The following is a 21,745-nucleotide window of genomic DNA, read 5'->3' as shown; positions in this document are numbered from 1 at the left end:
GTCAATATAATAGCAAAAACCCCACTGATACAGCACACGGTGGTTCCTAGAATCCAGAGCATTGCTTAAAGCGGCTGAATACAAAAATCAATATGGCAAGGTAATGTAACTCATTCACAAAGAAAAGTCCTTCCCAAATACAGTAAACAGAAAATAAAAATACCATTTGTGAGCATATTCACAGATTTCAGACAGGTTTGAAACCCTGTTTGTCACCATTATCTCTTGCATACAATTAGGACTGCCAGGTGGCTTCTCCAAAAATACTGGACACAATGGTGAAAGGTGCGACGTGCTCAAGACACATACCCTCACCTCTCCATGCTGTTTCCTCCTCTCCTTTGCCCCACCCCCTGCCACTTCCTGATTGATTGCAATACCCAGCAGCAGCCAATCAGGAGCTGCTGGACAGAAAGCTGCCTAGCCTTCTAGCAGCAGCCCTGCTCTCTCCCTGCTTAGGGAAAAACCGCACCCCCCCCCCCGTCAGGTCTTTATGTCTGCAGAGGTTATACCGAACACACACATGTCCAGTATTACCTCTAATTTGTTACTGGACAGAGTGTCCAAATACAGGACAGTCTGGTTCAATACTGGACACCTGGAAACCCAACATACAATGCTTCTATTGCAGATAGGGAATGACCAGCCAATGAACACACAAGCAATATTTGTGTTTGCTATACACTACATTTTTGTCACTTTTTTTTACTCACCATAAAGTGCTGTGAGACAAGCTCCACAAATAGTCAGGTTGGAGTTAAATAGACACTGATTAATGTTATGGAGAAAAGTTCCATGTTTAAATAAAAGGTGTTTTAGTAAGCGCCTGTTATAATGAGCTGTATCAATTTCTGCTTCCCCGGAGCAATTGTTCCCATTTTTGCGCATCAATAAAAACCGCTTGGTCTGAGCTGGCATAAACCTAGTATGACTAATACACTTTTCTCTAATGAATGAAACTTGAGAAGCAAACAGATGTTATTAGACAATATACATTTTGAAAGACACACTAACTAGGACTAAAGGTGCAATTCTGACTACCTGATATTTTTCTTTAACCCATAGGCTGCCATACGGAACAGCCTTGTACATCATGAGACCTGGCACACCAGGGACCCATTTGATGTACGGGGGTACGTTACAGCATTAATGCTCCTTTTCTAGGTGTAGATTGCATTCACCCACTTCAGTTCCGTTCACGTCATCGGGGTCCTGCCTGGAAACCACAGGGTTACTACCCCCCAAGGCGGGTGGCACTCGGATGCCCCCAGTCTCCTGGCACCAAAAGATTTAAAGGTCTTTTTTTATAAAGAAGATCTCTTTTCCAAAGCCAAAGCTTTCTGTCTCTGTTATGGGTCTCCAAATATGGCGGGGACCTGGGATAGAACAATGGCTGACAGTGACTTCAATAATTTGGTGTTCCCATTCAGAACAATCCCTTGCAAGATTTGTAATAGTAACTTGGTGTACTGGTCTTTTTATTTTAAAGAATCAGTTATTCTTTCAAATAAAATATCTTAAAAAGGTGTAGATTTCATAAAGGAAACAACCCTTAAACTATTAAAATATGTAAAAATGTGTTGATTCACCTTGAAGACACCATTAAAGCTGCAGACCAATCACTATCCTACTTGTTTTTTAAAAAATAATAAATCAGTTCTGTGCTATGAGAAAATACTTGTAGCATTTAAAATTAAAAAAAAAAAAAACGCTCGGAAAGACAGTTTTAATAAATTATAATGTAAAAAGCATTTTCTTTTTGTTTCTATAGCAACAATTTACAAAGTCACATCCTCTTTCTCTTCTGAGACAGGCTCTGGCTCTTTGAGCCTTGCCCTCTCTCTAGCAGTGCACCAATTGTATCTAATGACTTCCTGATCACATGATCTTCCCCACAGAATTTTGCATCTTTGGTCCCCTTCTGCTGCAATGGCAGCCATTTAGTAAACCCCTAAGCCGTAACTTCATCGATCGATCACAGGAGAACGGATCGATTGGCAACTTAGCTAATTACTTATCATTGTGTGGATTGTATTGATGCACATATTAAAGGGGGGGGGGGATGAAAATAATAATAATTAAAAACAAAAACGGCAGCTTGGACTGCTGCTTTAAAGTGCAGCCAAACCTAAGATCAAAATAAAGTAATGGCAAGTTGAATAGGTTTAACCTAGGAGATTGACCCTTTAAATAAAGAATATAAGTATGTGTATGTGTATTTTGAAATGTTTTTTTTTTTTTTTAAATGTTAAAAGGTTCCTTCGTTATTAATTGCAAAGGGCACCTTTGATAAGCTGGTGATTGTCCTTTCTGCTCAAGGCGTGATAAGTGACACGTTCACTTAAAATGACTTCAAATATGCAGTAATTGCAGAGAGTGCTGGGAATATGGTGTCTAACTTCCACTCACACGATAGCAAAACTTCAATATCATTTTGAGAGATTATGTTACACTAGGTTAGCCCCGGGGGGCTCAACTCCGGTCCTCAAGCCCTCCCAACAGAACAGGTTTTCAGCATATCCCAGCTTCAGCACGGGTAGCTCAATCAGGGGCTCAGTCGAAGGCTTCTGATTGAGCCACCTGTGCTGAAGCAGGAAGTAATTGAGCCACCTGTGCTGCAGCTGAGATATCCTGAAAACCTGACCTGTTGGGGACGCTTGAGGACTTGAGTTGAGCACCCCTGGGTTACACAGTGGCCCACAGAAACTAGTGATTTATCGGAAACAAATATATATTTTCAATAGATGACTTGTGGTTCAGCTATAACAATTAGTCATGGAGGAAAGTAGTTTCCTGTGAATGCAAACAGAAGAGGTAATGAACCGAAGCTGGAAGATAGCAGCAGACAGTGTAAATATTTGAATGCACTAAAAGAGTGTGGGACGCATAGAACAACTTCCTAGCCATGGCTGCAGGGGTAAAATACTTTATTATTAAATACGTGGCTTTGGCCCAAGGGACATTTTCAGAGCTGTAAAATATGGAATCGCATTTGTTAAGTGTAAGGATGTCCACACCCTTACGTACTGAAAAACAAGCACAATATTGATTATCATTTCAGCATCTCCTCATCAGTGGCACTAGTTCTGGTGGTGATTGATTGAGGGGTGTGCAGTGCTGAACCGTGAGTTTTCTGGCTGATGTTCTCATTGCAACCTTGCCAGCTGGAGAGCTCACAGACTTTGCAACGCTCAAAGGTTGTTTGAAACACTTTGAAGTCTAATCAACATGACCTAGTTCATAATGAACTTTGCCACATATTCTCTCCCATAGTCATTAAGGCGAAAGGTGAAGAACGTTTGAAGTGTGCCTCCTTACTACCTGTTTTTGAAACACATTGGGGAAATACATTTCCACCTTTCTGCCTCAAGTTTATTGTAGGAGGAATTGTCGCAAATCTCCGTCATGAAATTTGAGAAAACTGCGTTTTGCGCAAGAAAGATCACTTTGTTTGAAGGTACCGATGTACGTAACGCAGTGCAATGGGGAATGGAAGCCAGGGACGCAAAAATACAGTTATAAAGAAATATATTGCGGAGATGACACGGTAAGCAACAAGAAGTCAAGAATTGTTTAAAATGTAAAGTATTTCTTATTATATATATTAAAATATTTGTAGACAGTTCCCTTGTGGTCAGAGATCACAAGGCGGCCCAGTAGAAACTCTACGAAGATGCAATGACATCGAACTTAATCCTTTGAGTGCTGGAGGGGCCACAGCAAAAGAGCCCCTCTGACGCTCCCAACCATGGAGAAGAATGTAGGGTCTGTGTTACGCCGGTGCTGCCCGCAGACCAGACCCGTCCCTTATACTGAGGTGGGGACGTATATGTGCACGCACCCGCAGCAGAAGGAGCGTGTCCGGAGTGTGGTGTTTTGGCGTTGCCAGGCCAGGTGGGAATAGCAGTAGCAATATTTGCCGGTACCGATAAAAGAAGAGATGTAGTTTTTGCCGTTAGCCAGGGACTGGGAGAGGAGAGATCCGGAAGGTCTGGGTCCAAGCTGGGATCGAGGGGCATGAGAAGCAGCGAGGTCAAATGGGAGCCGGGGTCCAGAGCCAGAGAGTGAAGTCCGCCAAGCCGGGTCGTAACCTGAATAAGAGAAGACAAAAGAGAGAGCCACAATAGACATCCGCAAGTAGACACTATGTGAGAATGGCAAGACAGGCATTATATAGTGCCGCTGGCGAATAGGAAGAGGGAGCAGACCTGGAGGAGTACATGGAGCCGCCCTGGATAGGCTGCATTGAGGAGAATGCAGGTGAGCAGCTTTTGGGAATGATTGTAGTCTGTGCGTGAGCTGGGGGCGTGGCTTCACTGCAGGAGCAGTGAATAAATTAACATGGTCCGGCGCGTGCTCCGTAACGAGGGGGAGCGTGCACCCAGGAGAGGTAGCAGCCGCCAGAGTCCCCGCCACCCGCGGAACAGTGACCGCTCGCCCGGGACGAGGGGGGAGTCCCCCAACCATGGGGATCGGACGGGACCGGCGAGGGAGACGTCCCGCAACAACGGGAGCAATGAGAGGTGAGATGAGGCCACGCTGCGACTGTTGTGACCCCCAAATCCTCACAGTCTGAAACCCACTGTCAACCACTTGTCACCCTTTGCCCACCATCACCCACTGCCCCCTCTATAACTTACCCCTGTCAGCCTCTTCCCCCCATGTGTCACCCCTTCTCAACCATGTGTTACCCCCTCTTTCCCATGTGTCCCATGTGTCACCCTCCTCCCCCCTTCCACGATATCACCCCCTATGCTCCCTCCCACTTGCACTCTGTGTCAGTGTATAGTGTGGTCAGGTTAGACTCTGTGTAACTGTATAGTGCAGGCCGATACACTGACACAGAGTATAACCTGACTACACTATACACTAACATAGATATAACCTAACTGTATTGGTGCAAGGCCAGGACACCTCTAGTTCCATCCAGCTGCGCATTGGTGCTCCACCACCAACCCAAAATTCCCTACCTCATGCAAAGTCCAAGCTACGCCCCTGTTCCTCCTTCTGTTAGATCACATTCTCAGTGCAATCTCCCCTACAAAAACAAGCAATTTGTTTATTATGGAGCTACTACGTCATGGGTCCCCTGGAATACCAGACCTTGGGACGTAGCAGCGGCATTCAATGGGTTAATAGGTCATAGTACTAAAATGAATCAATGGCAATGAAACATTTAAAGGGTTAAATCTTGACGATCAATGCTTTTTAACCTCGTTCACCTGCTTGATCGTCCTTAACCTTAAGTGGCAAACGTAAAGCAGCAATCCCGCCTGCTCGGTGTTATTATGCCTTAAATCCATATTTCATATTGATATACGCCACATAGAATCAGTATGAACATTCTTCTTACATTTGGTGGCCCTTATACCCTTGTCATTCATGTACGACAATATGCGATATTACAGCTGGCGCCAGAGTTACTGTTTTCGGTGGCGCCCGCACTCTTGTTACCTGAAGAGTGAACACTGATTATCCCTTACAAAAATGCAGTGACGTGTCAATGTGTGTGACGGGGGTGGGTGGCGGTACTCGAGTGCAGCTACGTCCCCATCGTGAGTCCTGGTTACTGGAAACTGCAATAATATAATCAATTGATTGATTGAGAATACGTATTACTGCAAACGTTAAAATAAAATGGCGGAAGAGAAATAATACCTAACTTATTCTTTTTCGCTGGCGGATAGAGAACGTGCTATGATTTTTCCCAATTCAGAATGTGGAAAATATTGATTGTATCATTTATTTTCTGGCTAAAAGCTGCTGATTAGGTATGGAACCCTGACCATGCACACATAATAAAAGCAACGTTTACTCGCTCATGCCACAATGTGGAATCAAACATAGCCGTTTCCTAGTGTTTTTCCAACAAAAAGTTGAAATATCAAAGAATCTTGTTCAATGTATTCCCTTTATAATTAGCATACATGTTAAATATATACATCAGAGCAGATGCTAAATCAGTTTTTGCCATTGGTCAATGAACCAATGCTGTGGGTTCAGCTGGTAAAATTAATATACTTTTAATTGTGCTGAAACAGAACAACAATCACAAAAAAGAGAATAATGTATCCCACTAGCTTTTGGTGTGTAGGTTTCATTCAACCCCGTTTAATAGATTCAGCGGATGGCCTAGAATATCTTCAAATTCATGCCAAAAAAAAACAATATGCGAAATCCTCGAACAGTACTGAAACTTCATTAACATTTGAGACACGCAGATGTTGGCGCAATAATTACAGCATCAATGTGTATTGTCCAGCCTGCAATTCTTTCAGGTCACTTTAATCTTCTTAATGCATTTTTCATCAATTTACCTTAATGGGGCCAGTTAGCCTCATCATTACAATAGAAAATACTTAGGTCTACAAAAAGGTATAATGCTCATTGCTCTGTTTCTTTGTTTCATATTTACAATGACACCGCAGTTGAATGAAAGTTAAATCTTTAGAAAGGGATACACAGAGGTACGCTTTTGAAGGCGTGGTTTAACTTTGCTCCAACATCAGGAGAGTGTGTGGAATGGTGTTTTAATAAAAGTGAAATCCCAAACAGCTGAAGTGGGGTGGTGCTCACAGGGAAAATGATTGTCTAATAACTAAGAAAGAAAAGAATCCCCTTATGCGGCACTGAGAAACCCCCTACAGTGTATAAAATATAAACTTTTAATGATTAGATTAAAATATAAGTGTTTGGGATAGGACAACAACAAAAAGGACAAACAAACAAGGTTTAAAAACGGAGAGAACGGGGCAAGAGCGTTAGTGTGCTTAATAATGATAATATTGACTTTAAATGGGTCTATTTGTAGTGAATAATATTAGCACTGCCCATAAGTCAAGCACAGAACTAGTTCCCCTGGTATATAGGCTGAAAATATTAATATCCTGCCTTTACACAGTTTGTTATCCTTTGGTAACAGGTATAGTGAGCTGTTGCTTTTGAAGGAGTGATGCTAAAGATATACTTATCTACTACGTTTTATAAGGTAAGAACGGGCTTGGTACTGAGTATCTATTCCTGCACCTATTAACCCAGATTGGTGGGCAGCTATAGTTACCTACCTCCACTAAATAGGACAAAGATTGCCTCTTTAGTTGGGTGAAACACAGAGTGACACTTAAGGTAAAGAAGCCCACTCCGGTAAAAAGCTATAAAAAACTTTGACAGACTTAAATGATGCCTAAATTGGAACAGAACTTAGAGCATCAGTATAACACTTGTGTGTGTATATAAGTCAGAGCGTTCTTGCTGCCCACGGCTGCAGTCTCCGAAACGCTCTGACTAACAGGACACCTTTACCTCTCCGATGAGCCGTCATCGCTCATTAGCTGACGTCAAACGTACCCGATATACGTTTCACCACTAAGGCTTCATTGGGGGCTCGATTAAACCAATACTACTGTATTGTCATTATTGAGCACACTAACGCTCTTGCCCCGTTCTCTCCGTTTTTAAACCTTGTTTGTTTGTCCTTTTGATGTCCTATCACAAATCACTTATATTTTAATCTAATCATTAAAAGTTTATATTTTATACCATGTAGGGTTTTCTCAGTGCCGCATAAGGGGATTCTTTTCTTTCTTAGTCATTATTTTAAAAAGGGATGTTTGTCATTTTCTCAGGCTGAAAATAATGAACATAATTCTTCAATTCCCCTTTTCATTCATTTTTCAATATATTCCTCTCCCTTCCATCATTGCAAATATTAAACTGCAATGTAATCACTTCATTTAGGAAAGCCAAGTATTCTGTTCCTTGTTTTTCATTTTCTCTCATAATACCTATTAATATACATTATGTAAGATGCAGAACTACATTTTTAATTGGAGAAAAATACAGACTTTTTCCCCCAGTTACTACAACAGCCTAAAAAACCCTGCACATTTTGGATAGAATGAACAAACATTGTGTTTTTAGAAAGCATCATGTATTGTGCAATACTATACAATGAAGTTGAAATAGTATATGAAGTTGGACTGTTTATATTGCCCTATCCAAATAGACTAATAAGCCGATATAGTATAACCGTAGTTGGCCATTGCAAAATGTGACAATACGCTTCACTAAGACATCTTCGCTGAAAGGTTTATTGTGATGCTGTGTATCCTTGAAATAACTTTTTATACCCGTGAATCCCAAATGGAACATGCAGTATTGCACACAGTGAAGAGACCACGGAGGTATGGGGATGAGGCTGCCCCACCTTTAGCAATTTTTGAAAGGTGCTCTGTGCTGGTCATTAAAGCAGCAAAATATGTGAAATCTTATGTTTTTTTTAATTTAAATAAGTTAGATATTAGTGACTGTTTTCTTTAAACTCTTAATGCCATTTTAAGGAGTTTTAAAGCATCTATTTCAGGCTTTAGCCCACTTCCCGAGCAGTGCAAGATATTTGCAACACTTTCCTGTTTGTGATAATTTGTTGCCAATGTTCCCAGCAGTGCGAGCTGCAAACTGTAACAATAGATAATGTTACCTTAGTAATATAAGAATACATTGTAGCTGTTGAGTTACGCTGACTGAATCGGCCATTATGTTAGTCACACAATCAGGATTTTTACAGCACCAAACAATTACCAGCTTAGGTAAGAATGTAGAATTATACATTGTCACATGCAAAAATAAGAAAAAAAAGAAAGAAAAAGGTGGATATGTAGTATTGCTGCTTTAAGAAACAGAGCTGTTGAATGTCAGCGCATATTTGTAACCTCTGTAACTAATTTCTAAATCTGTTACATAAAATAATATCACCTCCCCGATTAAATGATAGCATACAATCTGTCCGAAGTCTCTAATGTCTTCCTTTGTTACTCTCCTGACCTAATAAATTCATGTCCAGCAATTCCACCTTTTCCATTTTAAGTAATTATAGTAATGGACAAATAAAAGATAATTGTATGTTGTGTGTAATGGACAAAGCTTAAAGCCTGCTGTCACAAATGATACCATACATTGCTCAATGTACTCAAACACATTGACAAGGCAATATAACAAGCATCATGCAATGATGGTTAAACGAGTTAGGTTTGAATGATTTAACTTCTGGATATCCTTATTAAATATTAACCTTGTAAAACGGTCCTACCTATAGTCTACAGAGACTATAACCTGAACAGGCAATGCAAAGCTTCACAAATACTTACCTGTACAGCGTTAGGGCCGTTCTATACAGCATGCGGCCGCACGTGCCTATGCGAATGAGCGTGCACGGGCCGCATGCTTTTTGTATGTATAGTGTGTGAGTATGCAGTGTTGAGTATACAGTGTTTGTGTGTGTTTGTATGTGTATGTGTGTGTGTATGTATATGTGTGTGTTTGTATGTATATGTGTGTGTGTGTGTGTGTATGTATATATGTGTGTGTATGTATGTATATGTATGTATGTGTGTGTGTATGTATGTATATGTGTGTGTTTGTATGTATATGTGTGTGTGTGTGTATGTATATGTGTGTGTATGTATGTATATGTATGTATGTGTATGTGTGTGTGTATGTATGTATATGTGTGTGTGTATGTATATGTGTGTGTTTGTATGTATATGTATGTATGTGTATGTGTGTGTATGTATGTATATGTGTGTGTGTGTGTGTGTGTGTGTGTGTGTGTGTGTGTGTGTGTGTGTGTGTGTGTGTGTGTGTGTGTGTGTGTGTGTGTGTGTGTGTGTGTGTGTGTGTGTGTATATGTATGTATGTGTAATTTATTATTTATAAAAAAAACTTTGTTAGAAATAATATATTTATTAAATTTGTGTAGACTCACATATACACACACACACACACACACACACACACACACACACACACACACACACACACACACACACACACACACACACACACACACACACACACACACACACACACACACGCCCCATCCGCTCCCCTTCTCACACACACACACACACACACACACACACACACACACACACACACACACACACACACACACACACACACACACACACACACACACACACACACATATAAACATACATTCAGAGCCGGTAGCGGCGCGAAAATATGATTTTCTTCATCTTCGCCACCGTCTGTCGGCTCCACGCTCCCTGCCGTGAGCGCGCGCGCGGCCCTTGTATAGGAAGGCTGACTGACGTCAGCCAACTAAAAATCATCGCGCGCTAAAATTCCACGCGTGCCTTAGAAAGCATGGTCAGTGCCGTGGAAAATGTTTAGAAAATACACTGGACACAGCAAAGCAGTGAATTCTTACAAATATTCAGCAACCTGTTTCCTTTTCATTTCTCATATTTTGCACATCTAATTCTTCGGCATTGAAACCATTATTAGGTACAGAGCATATAACATCCACATGAATCTAAAAATGATGCGCACGTATCTTTAGAGCACTGCAATATTACTGGGGAAGTCCTGTCTAGTGGAAATGAAGTAAGAACAGCAGTATTTTTAATAGGCTAAATGTCGCTGATTGACAAATTATCTGTCACATTTGCTCATAATGTCACCGATTTTGCCAGAATTTGTCACTTTTCATCCGAATTTTGCAAAAATGTCCCAATAGTGGAGGGAACCTATGTGTCACCTCAATGACAGATCTATGCCGTAGAAAGAAACAAGCACTAAGGTAACAAGCACCGTGTGAATAAATATACTTGTATTGTATTGTATTGTATTGTATGTCTTTATTTATATAGCGCCATTAGTGTACATAGCGCTTCACAGTAGTAATACATGTGGTAATCAAATAAATAACAGATAATATAAATAACAGATCATGGGAATAAGTGCTTTAGACATAAAAGTAACATTTCGGAAGAGGAGTCTCTGCCCCGAGGAGCTTACAGTCTAATTGGTAGGTAGGTAGGTACAGAGACAGTAGGAGGGAGTTCTGGTAAGTGCGTCTGCAGGGGGCCAAGCATTATGTATGGTGTTTAGAATATCCACAGTGCTATTCATATGCTTCTTTAAGCAAGTGTGTCTTAAGGTGGGTCTTAAAGGTGGATAGAGAGGGTGCTAGTCGGGTACTGAGGGGAAGGGCATTCCAGAGGTGTGGGGCAGTCAGTGAAAAAGGTTTAAGGCGGGAGAGGGCTTTAGATACAAAGGGGGTAGAAAGAAGACATCCTTGAGAAGAACGCAAGAGTCTGGATGGTGCATACCGAGAAATTAGGGATGAGATGTAAGGAGGGGCAGAAGAATGTAAAGCTTTAAAAGTGAGGAGAAGAATGGAGTGTGAGATGCGGGATTTGATCGGAAGCCAGGAGAGGGATTTCATGAGGGGAGATGCTGAGACAGATCTAGGAAAGAGTAGAGTGATTCTGGCAGCAGCATTTAGGATAGATTGTAGGGGAGACAGGTGAGAGGCAGGAAGGCCGGACAGCAGGAGGTTACAGTAATCAAGACGGGAGAGAATGAGGGCCTGAGTCAGAGTTTTAGCAGTCGAAAAACAGAGGAAAGGGCGTATCTTAGTTATATTGCGGAGGAAAAAGCGACAAGTTTTAGAAATGTTTTGAATGTGAGGGGCGAATGTGAGAGAGGAGTTGAATGTGACCCCTAGGCAGCGTGCTTGGGCTACTGGGTGAATGATTGTAGTTCCAACAGTAATGTGGAAGGAGGTAGTAGGGCCAGGTTTGGGAGGAAGTATGAGGAGCTCTGTTTTAGCCATGTTGAGTTTAAGGCATCGGAGGGCCATCCAGGATGATATAGCAGAGAGACATTCAGAAACTTTGGTTTGTACAGCAGGTGTAAGGTCAGGTGTTGAAAAGTATATTTGTGTGTCGTCGGCATAGAGGTGATAATTAAACCCAAAAGATGTTATTAGGTCACCTAGAGAGAGTGTGAAAAGAGAAGAGGTCCCAGGACAGAGCCCTGGGGTACCCCCACAGAGAGATCAATAGAGGAGGAGGTGTTAGCAGAAGAGACACTAAAATACGACACTAATATACTTTAATAACAATGAATGAAGAGAGCAAAAATAAACGAGTAGTGCCCTCAGCAACGCGTGTCGTAAACAGGGCTGGCCAACTCCAGTCCTCAAGGGCCACCAAACGGTAAGGTTTAAAGGGCAGCACAGGGGACCCTGCGGCCACTAATTAAGCCACATGTGCTGAAGCAGGAATATCCTTAAAACCTGACAGGCTGGTAGCCTTTGAGGACTGGAACTGGCCACGTCTGGTCTAAAATGTTGCTAATCTGTGTAGTCTTTCTGTATCATCTTTTGACTCTATGAATATCCTCTTCCAGTTCGTGGAAATCCTTTCACCCTCCGGTCTTGGTGTACCCTCGAGCTGTTGATCATTGGTGTTGATAGGAGCACTATGTAGGCGGTGCACGCGGCGTCCCTTAGACAGTGTGGTGGGGGTCCCCTACCCTCTGATTTGGGAGTTTCTCTGCACTAATCTGATATCCGATGAAAACGGAGCCTTGTGACGGACTACGGAAGCCCGTTAGTGGGACTCAATTTCCCATATCTATCTATCTATCTATCTATCTATCTATCTATCTATCTATCTATCTATATATATATATATATATATATGTGGCATGTAAGCTGACATTAGTCATGTGACATTTCCTTTTAGAACCAGATGCTCAAAGGTCCGTTAGGGCATTAATGTGACGTCAACCTCAGTTAACGTCTCGTTTATGCTAACGTGGTATCCACAACAGATCTTGCACTGCTTGGGAAGTGTCTTAAAAGCTGCTATAGAAACCAAAGGATGCGCAGTATTTTAAAACTCATTTAAAATGGCATTAAGAGTTAAAAAAAACGTAGAACTGATTTATTTAAAAAAAAAAAAAACGTAGGATATTACGTGAATTGCTCCTTTATGGCTTGCCGAATTTTATTGTGCAATGTTTACCGATTTTCGTGAAACAAAGGACAAAGTTCGCCTGGTTCACAAATGTCAGTGAAATTATAGCACATCCCTTTAAAACAAATAAAGGTAAATAGCTGATTTGCTTGAATCATGTGTTCCTTGGAGAAACGTAGAGCATGTTTGTTTTCACTGACTGTAAATAAGTAAAACAGTTACTTTAAGGGAGATTGAATCTTTCTAAGGAAGTTAATTACACAGATTATTTCCCATTCTCTTCCCTGCTCCTAAACCCTATTTATTCACTGACTTTTCCCCATTTTTGAAATACCCACGTCTGTTTTTAAAGCATTTTTTAAATTTGTTTATCAATTAGTTTAATGAAAGGAGACACCCAAAATAGTTTTTTTCAAAGTGGAATACAATTAATATGTGGGCAAACCAGCCCCAATCCATACCCTGGAATTCTGCGGATTGTTTTGACCAAACTCGTCCCCCTCCCTAAAAAATGCGAGTCGATTAATTGGAATCCGCCATTGGATACAATACGGGCAGATTTTTAAGAATCCGCACCCAGATTCCATATTGAATCCGAAATCTGCACTGCAGATTGTTACAAATTCTCTCTCATTCTCTCTCTTATTCTCTATTTCTCTCTCTCTCATTCTCACTCTCTCATTCTCACTCTCTCATATTCTCTCTCTTATATTCTCTCTCTCATTCTCTCTCTCATTCTCTCTCTCTCTCTCTCTCGCATTCTCTCTCTCTCGCTCTCTCTCTCATTCTCTCACTCTCTCATTCTCTCACTCTCTCTCTCGCATTCTCTCACTCTCTCTTTCGCATTCTCTCACTCTCATTCTCTCTCTCATTCTCTCTCTCTCTCTCTCTCATTCTCTCTCTCTCTCTCATTCTCTCTCTCTCTCGCATTCTCTCACTCTCATTCTCTCTCTTATTCTCTCTCTCTCTCTCTCTCTCTCATTCTCTCTCTCTCTCTCATTCTCTCTCTCTCTCTCTCTCTCATTCTCTCTCTCTCATTCTCTCTCTCTCATTCTCTCTCTCATTCTGTCTCTCTCATCCGGTTTATTATTTCACCATGTGGATTGTCCGAGATGGAAACAAAGATCCAAAAAGGTGGATTGGCCTTTTCTCTAATACTACAGTATCTCTTATTCCTAAGTATGTGGGGCCTACTTCAGTGCTATTGCCTGTACCCAACCAATGTAATGTTTTATCAGAATATCCACTTTACCAACCACACAATTCTCCTTTTCCTTCCTTTACTGTGCTGCCGGGAGTGATTTCAGAGGACAGCTGTTGTCTCCATACACAGATGTGCTCTGTGTCAGTCACTGTGGCCTATTCATTAAACTGCGAGAATGGTGGTTTGCACATTCTCGCACAGAAAGACTACTCGCTGTATCCATTAAGCCGCTGCACGTCCCAACTGTGTGAAAACACCATTTGGTTTCAATTTGGTTCCAGCTGTGCAAATCTGCACAAATCATTTGGTGTTTAGTAAGCTGCAATATTGCATTTTAAACAGAATGTCTTGCCAAGACTTCATGCCGTCCTGAGGGATGAAGAAGAGAGAAAGAGAGTCTAACAAAGACCACATCAAACAGAAGAACATTTATGAAACAAAAAGTGCATGCGACAACACAAGTTATGGTGGGGAAAAAAGGGGAAAAACCCTCCGTAGTCTTTGTCACTTTTCTAATCACTATAACTTGTTTTGTGCCTGGTTATAACCATTTGCCTGCTTCACATTGTAAAGCCAGTATCCAGCCTCACACTGATGAGACCCAAAAAGGACAAAATTGTCTGTTGATCTGTTGCATCGTGTACATTTTATCATGAATCCCTATAAGCTTTATTTATTTATTTATTTTATTTATTTATAAAATGTTTTACCAGGAAGTAATACATTGAGAGTTTCCTCTCGTTTTCAAGTATGTCCTGGGCACAGAGTTAAGATGACAAATAATACATGGTTACAAATACAGTTACATAAATGAACAGGGTATACATTATATACAAGACATTGCATGCACAGTTAAGATACTATATATTAGGGGCGTATGTAACAGTTACAGATCAGATTAAAATGTGAGACAGCTTTGGTTTTGAAAGAACTTAAACTGGTGGTGGATGTGAGAGTCTCCGGTAGATTATTCCAGTTTTGGGGTGCATGGTAAGAGAAGGAGGTCGGATAATTTTTTGAGCCTTGGGATCATGAACAGTCTTTTGGAGTCAGATCTCTGATGATAAGTGCTGCATGTGGTAGGGGCGAGGAGCTTGTTTAGATAGATGGGTAGCTTGCCCAGAAAGTATTTGAAGGCAAGACAGGAAAGGTGAACTTTGTGCCTAGACTCAAGTGATGACCAATCTAGTTCTTTGAGCATTTCGCAGTGATGTGTGTTGTAGTTGCATTGGAGAACAAAATGGCATATTGAATTGTAGAGGGTGTCAAGTTTGCTAAGGTGGGTTTGGGGTGCCGAGCCATATACTATGTCTCTATAGTCGATAATTGGCATTAGCATCTGCTGTGCAATACGCTTTCTGACTAGCAGGCTTAGGGATGATTTGTCCTTTTAAAGTACACCTTGTTTGGCAAAGGTTTTGGATGTCAGGATATCAATGTGCATCCCGAATGTTAAGTGGGAGTCAAACCATATGCCCAAGTATTTAAAACTAGTAACAGGAGTTAGGGTGGTGTTAGCGTTGGTTTTGATCTGGAGCTTAGTCACTGGAAGCTTTCAAAATGTTGTCTTGGTCCCAAATACCATTGTTACAGTCTTGTCAGTGTTTCAAAACAGTTTGTTTTGGGAACTCCAATTTTCGAGTCTCAAAAAGTCAGATTGAAGTGTATGTTCAATGTCGGAGAGGCTATGGCTGTATGCATATAAGATTGTGTCATCTGCATACATGTGTATTGAAGCTCCCTTACAAGCTGTAGGAAGATCATTGATGAAAACTGAGAAGAGTAGGGGCCCCAGAACAGAGCCTTGCGGGACACCACAGGTGATAAACAAGGGGTTGGAGTTAGAGCTTGAGATGGACACATGTTGGGATCTACCTGATAGGTAGGAATGAAACCAGTTTAAAGCATGCTTCCCTATTCCAGAGCACTGGAGTTTGTTAAGCAGGCTAGCATGATCAACAGTATCAAAAGCCTTTGCAAAATCTAGGAATATTGCACCAGTGAGTTATCCCCGTTCCATTCCACACTGGATTTAATTGCAAACATTTAGCAGGGTAGTTACTGTGGAGTGTTTGGGGCAAAAGCCAGATTGGAATTGGCTAGGGAAATTTATCTTGGTATAGTAATCGCTTAATTGGGAGTGAACACATTTTTCCATGAGTTTGGATAGTATTGGGAGAATAGAGATTGGCCTGTAGTTTGAGACAGTGCCTATGCCTGCTTAAGCTTATGCCTGCCGTATTAGGCCACGATTATAGTCTGCGCTGGTGTGCGTCCGCGGGCACCTCTCACCCGAGCAATGTTTGAACTTGGCTGCAGGAGATTGGGGAGGCGTGGCGGACGCGTCATAAAGCTGGTCGCCCACATTGGCTGAACCGCTCACGTGATGCTGACGTCATGCGACCGCGCTCGAAAATACACATTTTTTGTCTTTTCAAAACGCGGCCCCCCATCACGATCCGTTGTGCGCGTGCACTAGGGGATTATATCATTTGTGTTTGTTGCGCGCACGCTCCAGCACCATCGCACCGACTACTATCTGAGCTTTACACAGCTTTGCAGCACAGCTTGGGTTAAAGAAGTGCAGAGCCAGTAAACCCACTCAAAGACAGCTATTTTAACTTTTTGGGATTCATCAGTGTAAGGCTGGTTATACTGGCTTTGCAATTTGAAGCAGGAATAGGTTTCACCACACATTATATACGTTATGCTGGATACAAAAGTGACAAAAATCTTCCACCGTACAGTAAAGAAAAATATCACTGTACATAGTGATATAAGGTTTTTGTCCTATTTTTACCCACCATAACTTAGATAATGTGAGGAAGTCTAAACAAATCTTAGATAATGTGATTAAGACAAAACTATATTAGTGGAATATTAGACTGGCAGAAAAAACTCAGAGTTTGCTATTAGCAATTAAACTTTAGTTGTGGAGCACAATTTGAGGAAAATTTGACCTCAGCAGTTTGCATATTTACACTTTAATAAATAGTATACATCAGTGCTTAATATTGCTTATCTAAAATTTTATAAATTTATATGAAGCTAAAGTTAGTCTAAAACACCATACTTATCAAAAAACAATGAAAGCATCAAGGCTTTCTGGTCAATGTATTATTTCAAGACAAAGAGACCACGCTTATTCTCTTCTTCTTGGGTTTGTCGTGCTCGGTGAAGAATCAAACCATATTGAGACTTGAGCCGGCAAACGGATGTAAACTTAATCACAAGTCTGGCATATAGCTTCCCACCTCTGACTTTAGGATTGAGCCACTGACCTGAATAGAAGCTGTGTGTCCCCTGACTATTCCAGGAAAACAATCCCTGTGAATGCTACCTACACATACTGTACATAAACCATATGTTAATGTTTACAGAGTTCAAGACCTGTTTTCCATAGGATTTCCACTATTTGGGATACCCTTTGAAAAACAGGGTACCCCAAAAGGAACTGTGAATTGTAATATCACAAATATGGCCCTACTATCAGGTTTGGTCGTTTCGTGTTTCTGATTTATAGTATTCCAGGATGAAAACCCATTAAAGGAGCTATATCAGCAAACCCCAACCCTGAGAATTTTCCTGCACGTTATTTTTTGTACAGGTCAGTGCAGCCTGCCCTTTTTCTCTGGCTGGAAGATCAAGGAGGTAAAAGATTTAGCGACCAATAGCAAAACACTCATTCACTTCACATCAGTCCACATTCTTTTCATACAATTGAAAAACATCAGTCTTGTTGATCAAACTCTGAATAATAAATTAGCTTGTATTTGCTCACGGTGACATTAACTCAATATATCTGTGTGCTCTTAGCTACTTTTCTGCCTTAATGCCTTCATGCAGAAGCTGAGGTGAAGTGTTTAATAGCAATGAGTGTATGTACTGTACAAAAAAAGATACAGACAGCAAACAACAGCCAGCGATACAATAAATGGGGCTATATTCAGCTGCCTGCTGGCACAGCGCAGAATAAAAGGTCATATTAATCATATTAATAAAATATTTAATAATGAGTTTCGCTTAAAACCCTTCAGTGCATGTGTGAAAATATAACACATTTATTGTGTTTACTCAATGTTACAGGCCCAAGCACTGGAGGGGTATGGCATAAAACACATGGATTACCTCAGGGCAACTCCAGTCTTCAAAGGCGATCAACAGGTCAGGTATGAAGGATATCCCTGCTTCAGCACAGGTGACAGTCAAAAACTAAGCCACTGATTAAGCCACCTGTGCTGAAGCAGTGATATCGTTAAAACCTCCTGACTTGTTGGTGGTCCTTGAGGACTGGAGTTGCACACACCTGGCTTACATGCAGTTTAATGAGTGTAAGAGGCCACATGCAAGCCAGTGAAGCATTCATGGTCAAATGCAACTATCTGAGCACAGAAAACATAAATTTTAAGTCCCTTTGCCACAAGTACTAAAATGAGAAGGCATCATTTAAGGGATAACGTATGGCGAAGCGACCGGCAGGGAGATGTGTGCGGTGAGGCGAGTGTCGTCTAAACACCGGCCAGGACTTGGTCGTAATGAAACAGCCATGACCGAACATCCTAGAGTCTAGACCAAAATCCTATGTTCTGTATTATTTTTGTTTTCTATCTGCTATATGGAACTGCCGCTTCAAATCAAGTCTTTGCCTGATGTTATCACATTAAACCTCTTCCGACTGTGGACAACAAATTCTTACTAGCTAAACTACCACACCTTCAGGTTATAGCATGAATCCTAGCCCAGGAATAAAGACTTAACGCATCTATCTAACATGCTATGATTCCCTTCTATGCTGACCCCCTAAACTTGGTATTCTTTCCCATCACAATGCTTGAGGAATGGATCTCATTAGGGCCACGCATACGCATTCTTTCTTAACTTGCCCGGATTTTCGCTGATCTTACCCCCAAAATCCAATTTGCCGTGTAAAATCATCAAACGGATTTTGGCGGTTTCAATCGGTGCGGATTCGTCAAAATGCGCCACCCGTTGGCGGATTCTTCAGCATCCGCGGATTGGATTCTACAAATTTGTCCAGTGGTTGCGGAATCCAGAGTGTATTGTTAATCAAAATAAAAAAATCCGCAAAACGCAAATCGCCCTTTTTGACATTGATCCACTGAAATCCGTGGACCAAAGGAACCGACCGATCCGCTGCAAATTCGCAAAATAAATTCGCCCATCTCTAATTTACATAAAACATGGCATTGGGGATTGTTGTCTGTACTATGGAGTATATTATATATACTGTACTAAGAAGCAGCCATATGGATAATTTTCTGATGAAAATCCCCATTCACGTCAATGGGGATTACGGTCCGAAAAGCCACCCAAACGGCCATTTCAGAGAATGTAGAATTTTAGATACCTGAGGATCAATCTTGTGAAATGCGTTGAGCAGGCGACTGAATCGTGGATCAGGGTGAGACGGAATCTCTGACGGAGAGATCACGAGACCGGAGGCTGACGCTGTTTGTAAGCAGACGGCGTGAACCAGGCTCGCATAGCAGCGTCGAGACCTCTTCGAGAGATCCTGATAACTTTTTTCATGAATAGCAACAAAGAACATGTAAAATGTGAGTGCACAACAGTGTTCAAAGTTTTACTATTATAAATGTAACGGTATTCCCCCTACCCCAATCGCAGATAGTGTATGTGAGGGAGAACCTATATGTTACCAGATGTGGTGTGTGTACCTGCAGGTTCGCAAGAGGCCTGAGCCTCCACTTGCTGGGAACCTGGGGTGCTCCCTGGAATGTTTCTTTCTTACAGCGCCTCCACCTGTATAGGATTCTAGGAGTGTAGAATATACACCACACAGGACCCACATATAGTAACCACATACACAGAGTACTAAGTATAACAGTTTACTATATGCAGAATAACCATAACACATCACATCCGTATCAGCATCAATAACGGTATCACTCTTTAACACTACTTCCCCTGGGGAATACTCCACACCATGTACCAAAGTCCCAAATGTCATTCACTCTCACTTAAGAGTGCAAATCTTGTACCCACCACCGTGTACCCCCCACACCGTGTCCACTGTATAACCCTTTGTCCCGTGGTCAGCGCTGCCACTATGTGTGAGTACTCTGTAGTTGGTGCACTTAATTAACAATACCTGCCCAGTGCGACTGTACCTGGGCACTCAAAGGATCTTCAAAAAGGGTCCGACGACCTCCTGGGCGACGTCCGGGTTCACCAGCGCGGTGCTCAGTCAGGGCTGTCACCCAGGGTATGATTCCACTCTCTCTGCGGAGTAGGCCTGATCCCAAGCCTCGGAGTGGGAAGCGCGGCGTCTGCTGTGTCCCTAACTGTACTGCTGACACTAAAAAGGCAGAGTCCTTAACCTAGGGCCTGTCCCTGCAGTGACACAATCTACTGAGTGGCTCAGGGCTAACTCAGGCCTAGGGGCTGCTGGCCTAGTGCAGTGGGTCACTGACCCCTGCACCCTCACCTCCTCCCCCTAGACTCTCCTGGCATCGACTGCCGTGTCTCTAGCATGCGAAATGCATCAATCCCTGGGAGCAGGGAGATACTCCAGCCCTATTGGCTCCCTGGCGTCATGTGGGGCACTCCTGAGGCTCATGGCACTTGTAGTCCCTTCCAAGAGCCTCTCCTCATTGGCCGCCTCTTTGCGCTCTTGCACTGCTCATGCGCAACCCCTCTGAGGACCTCCGCAACTGCTGCTGTACTGTACATGCGCGAAGGACAACATGGTGGCTCCGTCTACCGTCGGGCCGCCTCGGAGCCTCCGGAGCACAGGTGCGCTCCCTGCTCGGCCCCCACCCTCCAGAGATGCCGGCAGGTCTGCTGCTTGGCTCCGGTGGCACTCGCCCTTGCCCCCTGACAGCGGAGGTAACGGGGGTCCGGGGCTACATAAACAAAAACGATCCGCATCATTGGGCTGTTTCCCCTTTTCCCCCTCTTTCTCGGAGACATGCTGGTATGAGGCGAAGCGACACCAGACATTGCTGAATTTTCCAGGGTTCAGAGGAGCAGGAATTCAGGATTAGAAAGACTCTCGTTGCACGTTTTTATTGGGGAACCTTATTTTGTTGGGGATAATTTATTCTTGTTAATACTACATTCTGTGACATTATAAGTAGAATTATACTATATATGAGCATTCATTCACGCTACATTCAAAGAGCCAGCGCTCCCCACGTTCTCACTTAACATGTATTGAATTTATACTTATCATTGAGACGACCACATTATAGGAACCCGTAGAGCTGTTAGCTAATTCATAAGTACACTTTTCCTAATTTATGTTCCATTTTTATTTTTAGCTCATTTTTTCATGTACATGCAGGTACAGTATTTTGTTCTACAAGTAAACACTCATAGTTTGCTTGGTCAATTGATATTCTACTTCATACAAAGATTATCTATGTGTTGGTGAGAATGCATTTGGAGAATGAGCTATGTAGTAATGCATTTTCAATGCATATTTATCCCATTAAAATGCAGATGAACTTTTTGATTTATTTATTGGTGCCTTTATGAACTCAATGTGATAGGCAAATCTCATGTAAGATATTATTGCTGGCAAAAATTAGGCATTTGGAAATGAGCCTTGGATAGTTATAGTAGCAAACATATAACATGCAGAACTTTTTAAAATATCACTCAGTTGGCCAATACTGTGTATCCAGTAATAAGGCAAGCACTTCTCAACCTGTAAAATACTGAGTCTGCAAGGTGTGGCTTTCAATTTCCCCCGATTACAGAAACGACC

This window comes from Ascaphus truei, chromosome 2, assembly GCF_040206685.1.
Source record: "Ascaphus truei isolate aAscTru1 chromosome 2, aAscTru1.hap1, whole genome shotgun sequence".
In the NCBI taxonomy this organism is placed as follows: domain Eukaryota; kingdom Metazoa; phylum Chordata; class Amphibia; order Anura; family Ascaphidae; genus Ascaphus; species Ascaphus truei.
This window is presented reverse-complemented; position numbering follows the sequence as displayed.